The sequence below is a fragment of the Lycorma delicatula genome, chromosome 1 (assembly GCF_047948215.1).
Source record: "Lycorma delicatula isolate Av1 chromosome 1, ASM4794821v1, whole genome shotgun sequence".
NCBI classification, from domain to species: Eukaryota; Metazoa; Arthropoda; class Insecta; order Hemiptera; family Fulgoridae; genus Lycorma; species Lycorma delicatula.
In genome coordinates this window covers 334,128,420-334,145,285 of record NC_134455.1, presented here as the reverse complement: position 1 = coordinate 334,145,285, position 16,866 = coordinate 334,128,420, and the positions used below count along the sequence as shown (strand labels likewise).

The following is a 16,866-nucleotide window of genomic DNA, read 5'->3' as shown; positions in this document are numbered from 1 at the left end:
GGTTGGTCTAGTGGTGAACGCGTCTTCCCAAATCAGCTGATTTGGAAGCCGAGAGTTCCAGCGTTCAAGTCCTAGTAAAGCCAGTTATTTTTACACGGATTTGAATACTAGATCGTGGATGCCGGTGTTCTTTGGTGGTTGGGTTTCAATTAACCACACATCTCAGGAATAGTCGAACTGAGAATGTACAAGACTACACTTCATTTACCCTCATTCATCCTCTGAAGAATAATCTAAACGGTAGTTACCGGAGGCTAAACAGGAAAAATAAAGAAAAAGCCCGACCACTCCCGAGACGTGTGGTTAATTGAAACCCAACCACCAAAGAACACCGGTCTAGCATTCAAATTCATATAGAAGCCACTGCCTTATATATTTTAAGCGTTTTAAAATAAGAATAAAAATGCATAAAACTGATGGTTAGGGCTGTTCAAGTAGTTTATATTAAAAACATCAAAACCACTGAAATCTTCAACTCCTTAAAAATTTCATTTTAACTAAATCAAGTTTATGACTTAACAGAAAAAGATAGTGGTTGCTGTAAAATGAGGTTTTACAGGTTGGTAAAACTTTTATATCTTTTTATATTACTGCATTATTCATTTTTTCTACTTACAAGTATTTTTTTTTTTAATTTATTTACTTAAGTAAAGAAATTTTGTTTTTCTTTTATATATATATATATATATATATATATTCTAATTTTCTTCAGTTTTTACTGAGATGATCCTTGTTTTGCAGTAGAAATAGCCATCAAATTTTACATTTTAAACAAAATCATTTCGAAGAGTTTGACCTGATATTTTTATATTTTTAGTTTATTTCAATAATCGATTAGCACAATTATTCGTTTGCGTTTAAATGTATAATGTGTAAATTTTTGTCAGTTAAATGAATACTATATCTCCGATAAATTATGCGTAAAAAACAAAACATTTTATATATATAAAGAAATCGGAGTATGAAACAAAAATCTGTCTGCATTTTCATAGCTGTAATAAATTTGTTTAGTCCACCCCATCTTTTACTTGGAAGCATAAAACCTTAGAGAGGGTATTGAAATCGAATCAAGAGGCTTGAAATCTATCTTGGAAAAAGATAATTATCATTCTCCCTTAATAGTCAATTTTTAGTTTTTTTTAGTACATGTATATATAATCTAAATAAAGATTCCACTATTTTTTTATTTTATTTTAATTATCTTTCTTAATGGCATCATTTTTAAATTTTATTTTGATAAGAATTAAAATAAATTTCCTTGCTAGTGTAAAGTACATAATTATAATTTCTAATCAGAGAATTTAAACTAAGAAAAGACCCCCTTTCGTAGAAGATATAATTTATTATTTCACCTTAAAAGGATTTTTGTGGAACATATAATAAATCACAATCATTATCTTAAATAATCCGTTCGACGCGTTCAAGCGCTTTCGGAATTAAATTCCATCTTCAGGAACTCTCATATTCGTCCTAATTATAACGTTAATTAAATTTTCACATGTAAAATTATAAGAAAATCATGATATTTGCTTAAAACCTAAAGTTAGTGGTATATATTTTAAAACTATGTCAACGTAAACGTCCTGTCCATTTTTGGTCTTAACTGTTTTCACACACGGTCGTCAACGGTTTGATAACAGTTGAGACCACCAAATTAACAGGACGTTTACGTTGACATAATTTTAAAACATACACGATCAACTGTTATCATTTAACCAAATATCACGATTTTCTTATAATTTTACATGTGAAGTTTTAATTAACATTATAAATAGGCTGAATATGAGAGTTCTTAAAGATGGAATTTAATTCCGAAAGCGCTTGAACGCGTCGAATTCAATTGTTGGTAAGCGGTTTTTTTGTATATTAACTATAATTATATATCTATACCAATGGTCCATGCTTAACAGAATTATTAGATAATTCGGTTTAGGTCAATGAATTTAAACCGATGTAAATGAAAAATAATTTTTTTTTTTTTTTGTATATACGATTAAAAGAAAAATGCGGAGGAATTTGCTGTTATCAAAATTTATATTGTTTTTTGTGTGTGTTTTTTTACGTTATTATACAAGAATGTAGAATAAATTGTCTCAATAAACTCAGTTTGGAATACTTGTACACGAATTCATTGTAGCATTACAACAGCTATTTATCCTTAGCCCTTGCCATTTACTAACTGAAACAAAAGGGAGTGGTGAAACGAGCCCGGCAAATTACTTGAACAACATAGAAGTGGACGGTAATTTTATATAAATTAAGGTAGTGAAGTCTATTAAAATATCTGAGCTAACATATACGTCTTAAATTTAACAAAATTAGATACCAAAAATACTGAAAATTATTGTACCAAAATTATTGGTACAATAATTAGATTCAAAATTATTGTAATTGATGATATAAACCAAAATTCATTGTAATCAGATACCAAAATTATTGTAATTGATGATATAAACTAAGTGCTTTATTTTACACTTCAATTGACTAGACTAAAGATGAGTTTATTAAATTTGTTGTTACTATAATTAAATTACGTCAATGAAAAAATTAACTTAGTTTTTCTTAACTGTTAAAATGTGTATATCTTTATTAAAATAATATCTGTTAATTGAAACTCGATTGTCAAGATATACGGTTGCCCTAAGAACTCGAAACCAAATTAATATTTAAAATTTTATTTGTCTGAATTCCGCTTTATCACCGAACAATTGCTAGGGAGTGTAACGCTAACCGCTACACTACTGGATTCGAATAATTTTTAACAATATTTACTGGTATTCACTAAAATCAGAAGAAAATATTTCTATTTTTAATACTTTAAAAAACTGTTGAAGTAAGATTTTATTGGGATAGATACATTCAGAGTTCTGTTTTAATCTTTAGTCCAGCAGCTACAACACTTAAACTTGCTTCAAACATACCAATACTCAATCAGTAGTATTTTTGCAATGATCGTTTCTTTCAAAGACATAGAAGCAGTAATAAAACAATAGTTATGAGCGGTTGAGAAAAAAATCTTGGCTGATCGTATATTATTATTGTTAGTGCATCAGTCTACAGAACCTTATTAACATTGATGAGCAAAAATTATTAAATAAAGATTTATGTTTTTCTTTAATCGTAAAAAACAAAATAAATCTCTATTGAAGTTACATTAATTTTTTTTAAAATATTATTATCGGTTTCCATATGCAACAGAAAAAACCTTAAATAGCTAAATTTTACGTATACGGTCTGATGTATAAAATTACATTTTTAAATACAGACTACAAGATACGACTGATATAAGCTAACACTACTTCATCCTCTTCTTATTATTATTTTGTTGTTTTTTTTATTATTAATGTTATTAAAGATGAATCTATTGAACAGTTTTAGGCTTCAATTTGTTCTACGTACTTAAAATAATAGGTGGATGTTAAGCCACCTATATTTTGATAACTTTTTTTTATGATAACGTTACATAACCTAATATTTCAGTAGAGTCAAGCTAATTACGTCTGATATTTTTGAATACGTCTGATTTTCAGACGTATTAAAAAAAGAGATAAGCTGATGTTTTGAAGTTAAACCCAACTAAACAATTTACGGTTTGATCAAATTGCTACAAAGAACAGTTCAATAATAATAATATATGTTGCTTATGGGTGTTTGGTGGGTGTTGCAAGATACGAACTCTAGTACATAATTTTTAGAGCTAAAATATTGACACAATGTAAAATATTATCATGAGAAAAATTTGTTACGTCTATCAATTAGCCTGACATTTAGAATTTATTCCATCGCAAAAATGAGGATGAGCTAATTACATTGAAACTCTACTAATATTTTTCCCTAATCATTATTAGACATTTAAATGGCAAATCTTGTATTACATAAAACATTTTTGATTCATGAAAGCGATAATTAATTTTAACAATAGAGAGTAACAAAATACATATTAGTAGGTTTACCCGGAAAAAATTGGAATTTTCATAAATTACATTTCTGTAATATGTCATCCGTAGTTTAGGCAGCCGAATTGAGTTTTGAAAGGATGTCATTCATAGTAAAGGTCTCGTAAGTAAAGTTCCGCGTAAAGCTTTGTCGACTTAAATTACTAAGTTATCGCTAACATTGATTGATCTGCCTGCCTATAACCTGAGATCTTAACAAATTATGATGCGCGCCATTACTCTAGGGGTGTACCTGCAGTAAAAAAAAATACTAAATTTATTTCAAAAAATTCTATAAAATTATGATAACGTTACAACAAATTTTGTCAAAATTACTTGTAAATGTATCACATCTTATAACTCATCGTGTTACAGCTTTAAACGATTAGATCTGTATTTCTTTGTCGACCGATTAAAAAATATTTTTATTCGTGTAGATTTATTTAATAATTATTCTTAAAAACATTTTGTAATTTACCAGTATTTTCGTAAAAAATTCACGAGAAATATTTATTGTTGTAAGATAATTAACATAAATCCCTTGAATAACTAACTGGTCTTAGCTTATTTTCATACTAAATTTCATTATTATATTATATTTCTTAACCTCAGAATTGGCCTACTAAATTTATTGAAGGTTCCAAAAAAAACCTGCTTTGTTAATTGACAATCAATGTTATTTTGATTAAAATTTTATTTTTTATTTTTTTTATCTTTTTTTTTTTTCACCTTACCTTTTTTATATAGCAAAGCACAACAGAGGTTGTTTACTCAAACTGGCATCCCCGTCCGCCGATCATAAGTCTAGTCCGACAGGTCAGGCCGCCGGTTAGATCTTTTCATTGCCTGCCTCTAACCCCTAGGGCGGAGTATCCAAGTCCGACTATGTCGTTCCTGGACTCCACCCCAGAAGCCGGGACTCGGTCTTGATACCAATGCCTCTAGTGAGGCGCAGTGTGCAGGTTACTTACACCTTTAAAACTAATTAAAATTTAATTAGTTTTATTTAACATCACTGAAGTAAAATAAAAATTTTCCCGAGAAAGTTGCATTATATTTACTAACGTAGTAAACCAATTAGATGTCTTTAAATTGATTTTTATAGAATTTTTTAATAAGATGCATTACCTTTAATTATTGTAACAGTACATCATGTGTTATTTTCTTTTTTTGTAATATAAGATATTTTATACAAATGATGCCGGATTATTCTCATTCCTACAAACACTGACTGTAGAAAAACATTTCAGTTTTAAAATTTAGAACTCGGCTATTTAAAACAGTACGCCCACATTCTAATTCATTGTAAGACAGACCACTTTCTTTTTTTTATTCTATGCTGTATACTGTACGTCAAAACGCCGTAAAGATGATCGATCTTCTACTAAGAAAATATTCACTTCTTTCGGGAATATAAAGAGGTTACACACAAGATAACATATCTAAAATCGGTATAACGTTAGCTTAAGAAAGAGTAATCCTGGTAATATTATAACAAGAAAGAGTTTGACGTCCTTTTATAAAAACTTTTGACATCTTTCTTATAAAATTCATTCCTCTGTTCAATCTCCGAGTTATAATATATCTGAAAATATCATATTACCCTAGAAAAAGGGATGTAAACAAAGTAAATATTTTAACGTCTGAACGGAATATTAAAGGCTGATTATAGCTACACACAAAGAGATAGAAACGACAAATAATCACGCAAATTTATCTATCTATTTCTTGATAGGTTACTATTATAATACTTCCAATAATCTACAGATTCTATTTAACTCAGTGTACTTTAAAAGGGCTTAGAGAAATTTTACGTATGTAATATTTTTTAATAGTAAATATTTTTTTTAAAAACACATTTTGTTATTTTTTTTTTAATATATTTTCTAAAAAGCTCTGAAACAGGCACATTATTACTATTTTTCACTAAGATAGAATCATTGTTGGTTAAAATCGAGTACGATTTCTAAATAGAAAATTCCTTCCCCCAGAGAAACTTATTTTAATCGCTTTATTTTGTTGAATAAATTTTATTATAATAAAATACACAGCGTAACTTAATACTGAAAAATATTAAGCGGATGAAATACTTGAATTATCGTTTTTCCACCGGCTCATAAGAACCGTGGAATAAAATCTTTAAAAAGATTAATTGCCTTCATTCTATTACGTATAAATAATGAAATAAAATTATAATTTCTTATTCGCAAAGTTTTCACAATTTGACATTAAAATTTAATTACCCTTATTTATTTAAAAAGTTAATTACCTCTCATCAGTTTAACTGGAGCGCAGCTGCATTACGTTGTATGTCTTATTTTTATTTTTTCCTCGACATTCTCCATCAATCAGTGTAAATAGAATTATTGATTTCTTTATCTCGACCGGAAAAAAATTAAATCGAATCTTAATAACATATTTGTTTTTCTTAAGACGTCTTGTTTTTTTTTTATTATACTTTTCTTAATTGAATAAAAAATCCAAGGTATACTATCCTAAGACTCTTAAATATGTATAAAGTAATTAATTTTACTGTAAAACTAACATAGGTAATACTGTAAATTGTAATTACTACATTTACTGCAATACATTAATCTCTCAAAGTAATTAAAAGAAACAGAAAGTAAAGTCTCTTTCCATTACAACAATAATTTTATAAGTTTAAGAATTTCTGAATACACTAATATTAATTCAAATGTAAAATGGAATACTCGTATATGACAGATATGGTAACAAAATCATAGCAAGCCATCGGAATAGAGATAAAGCTTAATCTAGCAAGACAAAGAGTTAAACAAAACAGAAAATGTTTACGCTTACAAAATATCTGATAATTGAGTTGATAGCTTAAGATAAAGAATTAATAAAAATTAATAAAAAACTAATTAAATTAACTTCTAGTCAATTACTGGGAAGAAAAGAAATTTCAAAGGAAGTAAAATAAAAGTTCTATACAAAATAAAAATACCTGATTTTCATTATAAAATTTAAAAGAAAAGTACGGATGAGTTATGAGGGATATTAACGTCGTATGAATCCAGAAAATCTGGAATACTTCTTTCTACATCAAACAGATAAATTTATAAATATAAATTTATATACATAAACAATATAAATATTGTTTGCTTTTAATATTTCTTTCATAATAGAAATGAATTTCTTAAATAAAAAGCAATTTTAACTAGAAAACGAAAAACTACACGTTACTATGTGTTAAGTATGATGACTTAATTCTTTTTACTTCGTAGTATTAGTAATATAGTATTTTAAAAATAGTTATTCAAGTTACTGAAGTCAAGTTTAAATACTCCTGTTTTATTTATTAGCCTATTACTGTAAGAGAAATAGGTAATTTTTCATCCACATCGGCTAAGATCGCGATAGATTCAGCTGAACATAATTGTTATTTTACTTAAATTAGTGATGACGAAATATTGATATGAAAAATTATTCGATAATAAATTTAAATTTTGCAAAAATAACTATAAATTCTTTACTTCTTCAACGGATTGCCTCGACAAAAATATATTGAGAGTGGAAAAAAGTTCTCGCAGAGAATGTTATACTTAAATGCCATATATTACGTTAAAATCCAACCGCTAAAGAAATCTGTAACTTTTTTTAAACGGTAATCGAATGCAGTAATTATTGTATACTGAAGTAGACATTGAAACTTTGTAAGAGTAACTAAAACTTTAATATTAAGAGTTTTACAAATAAAATTATGTAAACTCCTTGTCGAACGTCCAATTTATGAAAGTAATTTCTCAGTATTTCTTTATTACCGTTAGCGATATGAACTGATGGTCATATTTTTTCTCAAAAATTTAATTTACAGCGGTAAAAAACTTCCCTCTTAAATTTAAAGAGGGAAGTTGAAACTTCCATCATTAGTTTGCAGCCTGAAAAATGGATGAGATAATTTATATTTGATTTTCCACACGTCACCTTCTATTCCAGATTTTTTTACGACTGCCCAAGAAGTGTAATGTATTTAGGGTGTATGTAATTATGTATGTTCTACCGTAGAAGCTCAATGCCTGAACCGATTTAGATATATGACCCCGCTTTAAAATTTTTTATACTACCGGGATTGTGATAGGCTATATATAATTATATACGTGTACTAGCTGTACCCTGCCACGCTTCGCTTTGGCACAGCGAAGTTTATGCGGCGTTTATCAATTTATCGTTTCTTCGATGGAGAACAATATCTCTAGATTGGAACTGATCTCCGACTATGACAATTGCTACTTCGTCTATAGTTGGAGCATTATATCTCCGGGCATGTTCTCCAGCGGGCGTTTTGTCTGCGTGAATGACAATCTTGTGGGTATCTGATGGCATCATATCAATTGCCGTTTTGAACAAACGCACCAAATTGTTCCTTTCGTGAAGGACCTTCTGTAGCTGCGAAATAATGGATCTTCTTAACGAGGTATGTATTCCTCAACGTGCATCGACTTCATCTCTATCATCACCAATGAAGTACATTTGAAGGAATTTATGGTCACTATCTGGGAACGGGAGCAGGGAGCCAGCATTGTGATATATTTGCCCTTTGATTTTAAAAGTTGGCATGAATTGAGTCGTTACGATTTCCGCCCCAAATGACGTCATTTGGAAGCAAGAGTTATATTTCCTGATGTTCGATAGGAAATGCTTCGATTCAGCGGTAGATCCAGCAAGTAGAGTTTTCAATGGCTCTGGTGGTGCATCAAGTTGAGGCAATTTGATTTTTCCGCCAGGCAACACATCCCTTTCGTTTCATTATTAAACTTTAGAGCCTGGCAGTAGGTACAGACATGACTCATCTGGCCAATGACAACATGCCGACTTGAACTATAATCAACAGCTGGATTGTACCGGAACGCAAGAAAATTGTATTGCAGATTCAGATCACCTGACCTTTGGGTTTGTGTTTCAGCTATCCTCACCCTGTCGCGTTCATTCCGTTGAGAACGAACCAAATCTGTTGCTGCAGAACGCGACTGACGTGCTCGCAATCGTGCATCCTCAAGCCTGGCTGCTCTTCTTTCTGCTGGTTCCACGTTACGTAACTGGGTTGTGCTTAGTCTGTTCCTCTCTCGGGTACGGATGCCCGCTCTTCCTCAGTCATATTCGAAAGCCATCTTCTTGATCCTTCTATGTGGCGAGTGCGACGGCCCAAATTCGATTTTCTGCGAAGCATTATTTCGGTTTTCACTGGAATAGAAGGAAGGGATAAGATTATAACCTCTTATGGCTCTCACAGCTGTAGGTTGAAAACCTACAGAAAAAGTTTAATAACAAAAAATTTTCATTTGGAAAAGGCCAAAAAAATTTATTTAAACTTTTTTCACCTATTTCTCATGGTTCTCATAGCTGCAGCTCGACAACAATGAGACACAGGACAGACAGTATTGAAAAGTGGCTAAAAATTAATATTAACTAAATACATGAAATTAAATAAATAAGTAAAATATTAGTTAAATAATAATTATAAAAAATTAATATTTTTTCTGACCATCTCTCATATAAAACATAACCTCTACTTACGATTTGGTGAAAGGCGCAGCTCAATCACGACACGATCACACAGAAGTACCTCGATTAAAGTGAATATTTAATTCAGATTGTATAATAATCTGAATTAGATGCAAGTGGATACGTTTATTTTATTTTTTTTTGTTAATAAACAATGTAATTTGGAACAGGTATTGTTTCACATGTGACTGCAGTTGTCGTTAGCTAGTATGGCGAGTGTTCTCCTCGCTTCCGGTAGATGGCGCGGTCACTGGTTCACAGCTGTCCGTTAAAAAAACTGTTTTCTCGCGGTCGCGGGTATGTGAATGATGCGAAAAATAAATAAAAACAATCTTTGATGCGGGTTATATGTCGTGCTAAAATTTGAGCTCAATCGGTGCAGAACATTTAGAGTTTTTGAAGCGTACACAAACGAACTTAACAATTTTATATATAAAGATATGTATTTATATGTTTTAAATTTATTTGAATGTGTGTGTGTGTGTGCGCGCATGTGTGTGTGTTTATACACACTACACAAACACACAGAATATATATATATATATATATATATATATATATATATACATATATTCAAATAAATTTAAAAGATATAAAAACAAAGTTTAGTATACACAAATTTGTTACCCATATTAAAGAGCAATTTTTTTTTTGGCAGTCGTGTTTTTATCTTTAATATTTATCTTTTGTTTCCGATTTGCGGAAGAAGCCAAAAGTAGTTTTAGAGATTTCGTAAAATCCTTCATTGGTTTAAACAAGTACCGTTACAAAATTTTCTATTTCTCAATTTACATTAATAAGTACTAAACAAGCAATCTGAATAATTTACTTACTAATACCTATGAAATTATTAGTAAGGTAAGAAAGCCACTGACAATTACTAAAGTGAATTATATAAAGGCTTTCTTGATCGTTTAAAATAAATTTAAAGGTAAAGATAATAATTTTATTAATAATTAAATTAATAAAAAAAACTTTTTTTTAATTAACTCAATTCTAGAGAATCAAATCCAAATCTGTTTCTTCCTTGTCACGATAAAGATTTTTCAGTTTAGGCATCGAATTAGCTACTTAAATAAACTCGGATCCCTCACTAATGTTAAAAATTTAATACATATATGTGGGTGTGGTCTTTCAGATAACTATAAAAAAACTTGTTTGCTTCATACAGCATCTTATGAAATCGGATTTGGTAAAGAAACGAATCGAATATTTAGCATTTTACTAATTATTAAACGTGATTGCATTTCCAGTATTAAGGATTGTCATATATCTCAATACAGAATTTTATTAAAAATTAAATTAAAAATTTAATAAAAAATTATTCTAAGGCCGAAATATACTGTCTTTTAGTTTGGTCTTATTTTATTTAAAATTTAAAAAACCCTTAAATTTAAGAAGCAAATCTCACTGTAATTACCTTTGCAGCTTAAAATACTTCTGTCCATGAGCTACTGCACACAATAGAAAGTCAAGTGGGGATGTAAGAATTTTACAGCAGAAAATCATAATCAAACATTAACTAGAGTTTGATTAATTTCCTCTAAATCCATCCCTTTTTTAACGAAGGGTTGAATTCGAACTCCTTATTAACCAGTTAATTACGTCTGTTTATGTTATATAAGGAACTTGTTTGGTTCTAATGTATGACAGAAAAACAGTTCTAATTACTTTTCATAAGAAAAAGAATTAATCCACCAAAATTTTCAAAATGAAAATTATATAATTTCAATGACGCTTCAGTAATATATATAACAAAATAATATATATATATATTGCTACTAATATAACAAAAATCTTATTATTGTATGGTATGGTAGTATTACTATATTAAATTAGTTTTTTCTGAGAATAAATGATAAAATTTTCTGTAAAATTCTATCCTTAGAATGCAGTTTGTATTCCGAACGGTGTAGACCGTAAATTACATTGCCTAATGTACTAACTATAAGTTTTAGGGCAGATCCGTCCGACGTCCATTTACTCTAATCTGATTTTGTCGCCTGTACATCGTTAGCCAGTATTATTAATTATTTTAAGAAAGTATTGCATCAGCTATTTTTTTAATGACATATAACCCTAAAATTTAGTTCTATTTCAATAACATATTAAACTTAATTAAAACGAGTTACTTATCCGAAGAGTGAACATACTATACAAAAAATTTAATATAAGATAAAGTCTATCACTGAATACACTATTTTTTAACCAAAAAAAAAATCTAATACAATTGGTTTTACAATGGTTTTTCCCTTTCCAGACAATGAAGAAGACTATAAAATGTTAAACCGCATTCGTCCATTCGACTAAATCTATCTATCAACATGACTAAATTCAAAGTCAGTGCCCGACCAAAAACAAAGTAAGATACTATTTGTGGTTGAGAATCGTGTTCAGAGTTTGCCGCTGGATAGTAGTGGTTTACTGAAAAATCGTATCGTTAACTTCTCAAACGTTTTTATAATAAATTTCATGTAAATTTTCATGAAAAAGTTTTTTTATGTAAATCTGGAATTTTCAGAGATTGTAAAGCAAAGTGTCATTTTGATGGAATTACTTTTTTTTAAGTAAGGTCTAAGTTACAATAAACGTACAAAAATAAAAGAGTAAAATAAAAGGTTTTAAATTGCTAATATTTTTATGAAAGATATTTTTCAATTTTATTTTCTTCAAAAATTAGATCTAATACATAAGAAACCCACAGAAAAATTTGTATTTTTCGTACAAAACAAGAAATATAAATAGATTTACAAAAATCTAATTTACGGCAAATAAATTTTATATCACAATATTATTTAATAATATAGTGTAATTTTTAATGCAATCCTGTACAATAAGAAGATCTTGATCCTCTTTTTCCATTTCGTCCTTCAGCTTCTGAATAGCGTAACTTTTCTTTTATTTTTAAACAATTTTCCGAAATCTTATTCGTCTCCATATTAGCGTTGAGGATTATTTCTTCGTCCAGTGCGTCAGTCACCGAAGTATAATTGACTCCAGAAGTTATTCCTAATTCTTTTGACATTAGGTACTTAACAATATTGCCTTTATCGAAATCGCCCTTTGTTTAACAAACTGAAGAGTCTGTTACGAACGGATTTTTTCTAACCTAACTAACTGCACCGTTGTGTAACACTTTCTTGAACTATTTTCACAACAGTGTCATTCTACACAATTTAAAGAAAGAATGAATTTTTTAATCGCTTCTGTTTTATAAGAAAATAGGCGAGATTTATGATCTCTACCTCTGTTGTCTTTAGACATATTACCTGTTTCTGAAAATCGTTTTATTATTCCATTAACTCTCCCATTTGTAACTTGTAGAATGTTAAAAATACTTTTTTACATATTGAAATGTGTTTCCCATTAAACCTAGGGAACCCCAGTTTTGGATTATCTAGGAATTAGGTTTTTTAAAGAAACTAGATCAAATTCTACATATAACTTTTTTGAAACGACTTTCTACAATCAAAATTGATCCAGTTATAGCCGTTAGAATACTATTCTCTTCTTAAATCTTTGAAATTATCACATTCTCTCACTCGATTCTCTCAAGTAAGGCGTAGAATCAAGAACTATTTCAAATGAAAGATGTAACGCTTTCAATTCTTGGTAAAATCGTCTTCTCCCTCTAAAAATTATCGAGAAATAAAAGAATAAGAAATAATGATCCGATCTCCATAAAAATTATTTTCCGACTTTTCGTTTTTAATAAGTTTATTAAAGAATGACTATGACTCTTTTTAGAATTTTTGATGATAAATAACCAGGGTATGTAACCTTTTTTCTCTACTTCAAAATTCAATTTTTAACTGAAAATTATCTTTTTTCAATATTTTTGTTAATTTTTTATATATTTACAATTAAATACCTAAAATACATGAAAATTGTTTTTAATGTTAAATTTCTATTCTTGAAAATTAGGTTGGATTCACTCGAATAAAGTAAACACAAAAAAGTATAAATTTATAAATGTATATATATATATGAAATTCAGCAATACGTTGTCAGCGTAGTAAACTTAATACAGATTAATTCTTCTGAAAATATTTTTTATGTTTTGGAGGTTGATTCTAAGTAATCTTTTACGAATAGTACGTTAAAAAATGACTTATTACTTTTACAATTTCAAAAATTTAATTAATAATTTTTGAAATGAATAATTAAAAAAAAAAGCGTTAATTTAAAAATGTATTTTAGACGAAATATTAATGTTTAACTGTAATTTTTTTCTTAATAAAATAGATATTTTCACTCAAAACGCAATTCTAGTAATATATTTTTTATTTTTATCTTTTAATTATTTATTATTACACTTTAATAGTTAGCTTCTGCCCTGTGTGGAAAATAAATCTTGATTTAACAAGAAAAAACTCTGTTATATGAATATCAAAGTTGAAAAAAGGTTCTTTGATATTCTTCATTTTTTGTAGTGGAAAGCCAAAGAAAATCACATTTATTTTAAAAAAAAAAAGAAGAAGTAAATCACATTTATAACGAAAAATACTTCGGACTTATTTATTATATAAATAATTCATATGTAGCTTACTTACGAAATAATCCTTGTGCCAGAAAGATTTTTAACTCAAAGAAAAATAGAATCCAGAAAAAGTAAATTTCTTCATCACGATTTTCCTGATTGTATAATGAATAAACAATTTCTAGTATTTTATCTAATACCTGTACCTATTAGTAAAAGTCATACGTTTTGTTTTCAATAAATAAAATTCGTAATTTGAATTAGAGCTAATCTCTGTGGTAAAAACATTATTTTTAATAGTGTTTTTTCTACATTCTAATTAGTTTCAAACAGAAATGTACTTTGATTACAGAGTTTGCATATTTTTTATCTTAATTATTATTATAGTTCTCATCAGTTAAACTGAATAAAATACTTTTTATTTTATGTTATAACAATAATCAAAACGTATAACATTAATAAACTTTGTCATTACCGTATTATTCCACTTATGCTACCTGAACCGATAAATCTAAGAAACTCGTATAGCTTGTTATAAATATGTACATCTTCTTAATAAATTAGGACCCGTCCCTGATCTGCAGCGTTATTCTTACAAAGTAATGTTATTAAAAAAACATCTGCTAGAAACCTACTATTTACAAGTCTCAAGCCCCAACCCCCTGGTTTCTTTCTTTCCTTTCCTATCACTGGTAAAATGCGTACTCAAAATTTATTTTCAATCAATCTGTGTTCTACTGATCGGATCGGACAAATTTTTTTATTCTGCTCGGAATGGCCCGCAGATATGTCATCAAGCATCGGCAGACCTTCAAAGGTCCTGCCTTCAAAGACCTGGGGTGTTAGCGTCTCTGCCTTTACCGGTGAGTCTGGGTTCAAGTCCCGGTCAGGCTTGGCATATTTTCACACGCTAAAAAAAATAATTTTATTAACATCTTTCGGCAGCTATTGCAGGTAGCCAACCAGAATAAAAGACAAAATAGAGTTTTGTTGAATCATTGTTAGACTTTCTCTTCTTCAAGTCAATTGCAGACATTCAATATATCATTCATTGTTGGGAGAGAACATATTGCAGACAATTAATCGTGTAAAAAAATAAAATAATAATAATTTTATAAAATATTTAATCGCTAAAAATAATTATAAAAAATTAATTGGCACATGTCAGCTTATACGTCATAATTGGTTAAATAGATTTATAACATTAAAAGAGACAAAAAATGATAATTTTTATATCAAATTAAATTATGTTATATTATTACATTTTAGTAAACATTTTTTTTGAACTGTTTCATTTACAATCAGTTTCGCAAAATAACAAAACTGTATATAAGATGTATATATAGTAAATGGTATAAATCAACGTGACGTGAAAGAGAGGTATCCGGTTATACCTTCCAAAGCAATTCAATAAAACTTTGAACAAAGAATGATACAACAAACGACCATGAATGTTCAAAGCGCGATCCCCGCGCCTTCCTCTAACAACGAAGGTTTCACACAAAATCTCTTCCTATATCTAATTTCAATTAAACTATGCACTCAGATCATTACTTGATTGAATCTTTAAACACCAAAAATACTGTTCTCATACCGACAAAACAGGTGTTGATTGCAACAACGACAATTTTGTCTTATAATTCAATTTACTCATACTTCTCTTGATTTACTTAAAAATCACAAATAAATAAGCCTCAAATTTAATAAGCCTCTAATAAAAACATACCCTATCTCTTTCTGCTTTGGTCCGCTTTCAGGACCGATGTCAGTGCCTACGCCTCAGCTCCATCATAGAGTTCTCCACACATCCACTCTCATCCTAACAGAAAATATCTCAGCTAACCGGGGTTTGATGCCAAAACGATATCTTGGTGATATAATCACCCAGGTGAGCCCCTAACCCATATAGTATAAAAATACCATGCGTGTAACGGCCATCAAACGATTCAATCCACCTGACCTGCCATAAATGGAAACCTTGGTCACTATTTCTTTTATGCACCCAGAGGTAAGTGGGCCTGTCTTCTTAGCATCATAACGTAATTAACGCTCAGTTGCAAGGATATCAATGTAACACCAGAAATAGCAAGACCGCCTCTCGAGAGACAATCCTACAGTTCGACGTATAACAGTTATACCCCATTCGATGAGAACAGACAGGTGCAGACCACCTGTATAAGCCCATCTGTATAAGGATGCACTCTTACACCCTTATGCAAAACATGCATGGTTCTGAAATTAAGCCTCCAATCGGGGTGAACTGCTCTCCGAACACCGAAGAAAGCAGAACAGGCCTTTTTGATAATATATTGAAAGCGCTCATCTATCGAAAATTCTCATCACGGTTAGATAACACCTAGATACTTCTACAGTAGGACATACCTAATTCGATGAACTGTCATTGGTACACGAGGTCGTCGTGTAACAGCTAGTCTGCCCTTGAGCAACATCATCGTTGTTTTCTCTGCGTTAAATACCATCTTATGTTGCAAACTCTACAATTGGAGTATCTTGCAAACCTGGGTTGCACTGAATTAGATCTCATTTCACGAATCTTCTTTGACCCGCAAATACCCCTCATCCTCAAACCAGATGACGCGGCATCTACTGGATTACCTCAACGGCATCGAATTCAACGACCCAGAACAGAGGTCCTAAAACGCTACCTTGCGGCAAACGTTTAGATAGCGTTTTTTCTACTTCTGAGACGTCGTCTTGAAGAACAACGTCTTGCTGAAATAACCATATAACACATTCAGCTCATTCTGCGCACAATCACTCTTCTGCAGCAGCTACTACAGGACAGAAGACTACCACGATTTATTTAAAGCCCCTTATGTATTCAAAAACATACATAAGACATACTCAGACTCGAGAGAAGAAACAATGTTCATAACCTTAAGAATACCTTCTTCCGCGCCACTG

At 29.9% G+C, this 16,866-nt stretch overlaps 1 pseudogene; it reads right to left on the bottom strand.

The window, feature by feature from the left end:
* Positions 1-8,102: 8,102 nt before the first annotated feature.
* On the bottom strand, positions 8,103-16,421 carry LOC142317890 (uncharacterized; annotated as a pseudogene).
* Positions 16,422-16,866: the final 445 nt, after the last annotated feature.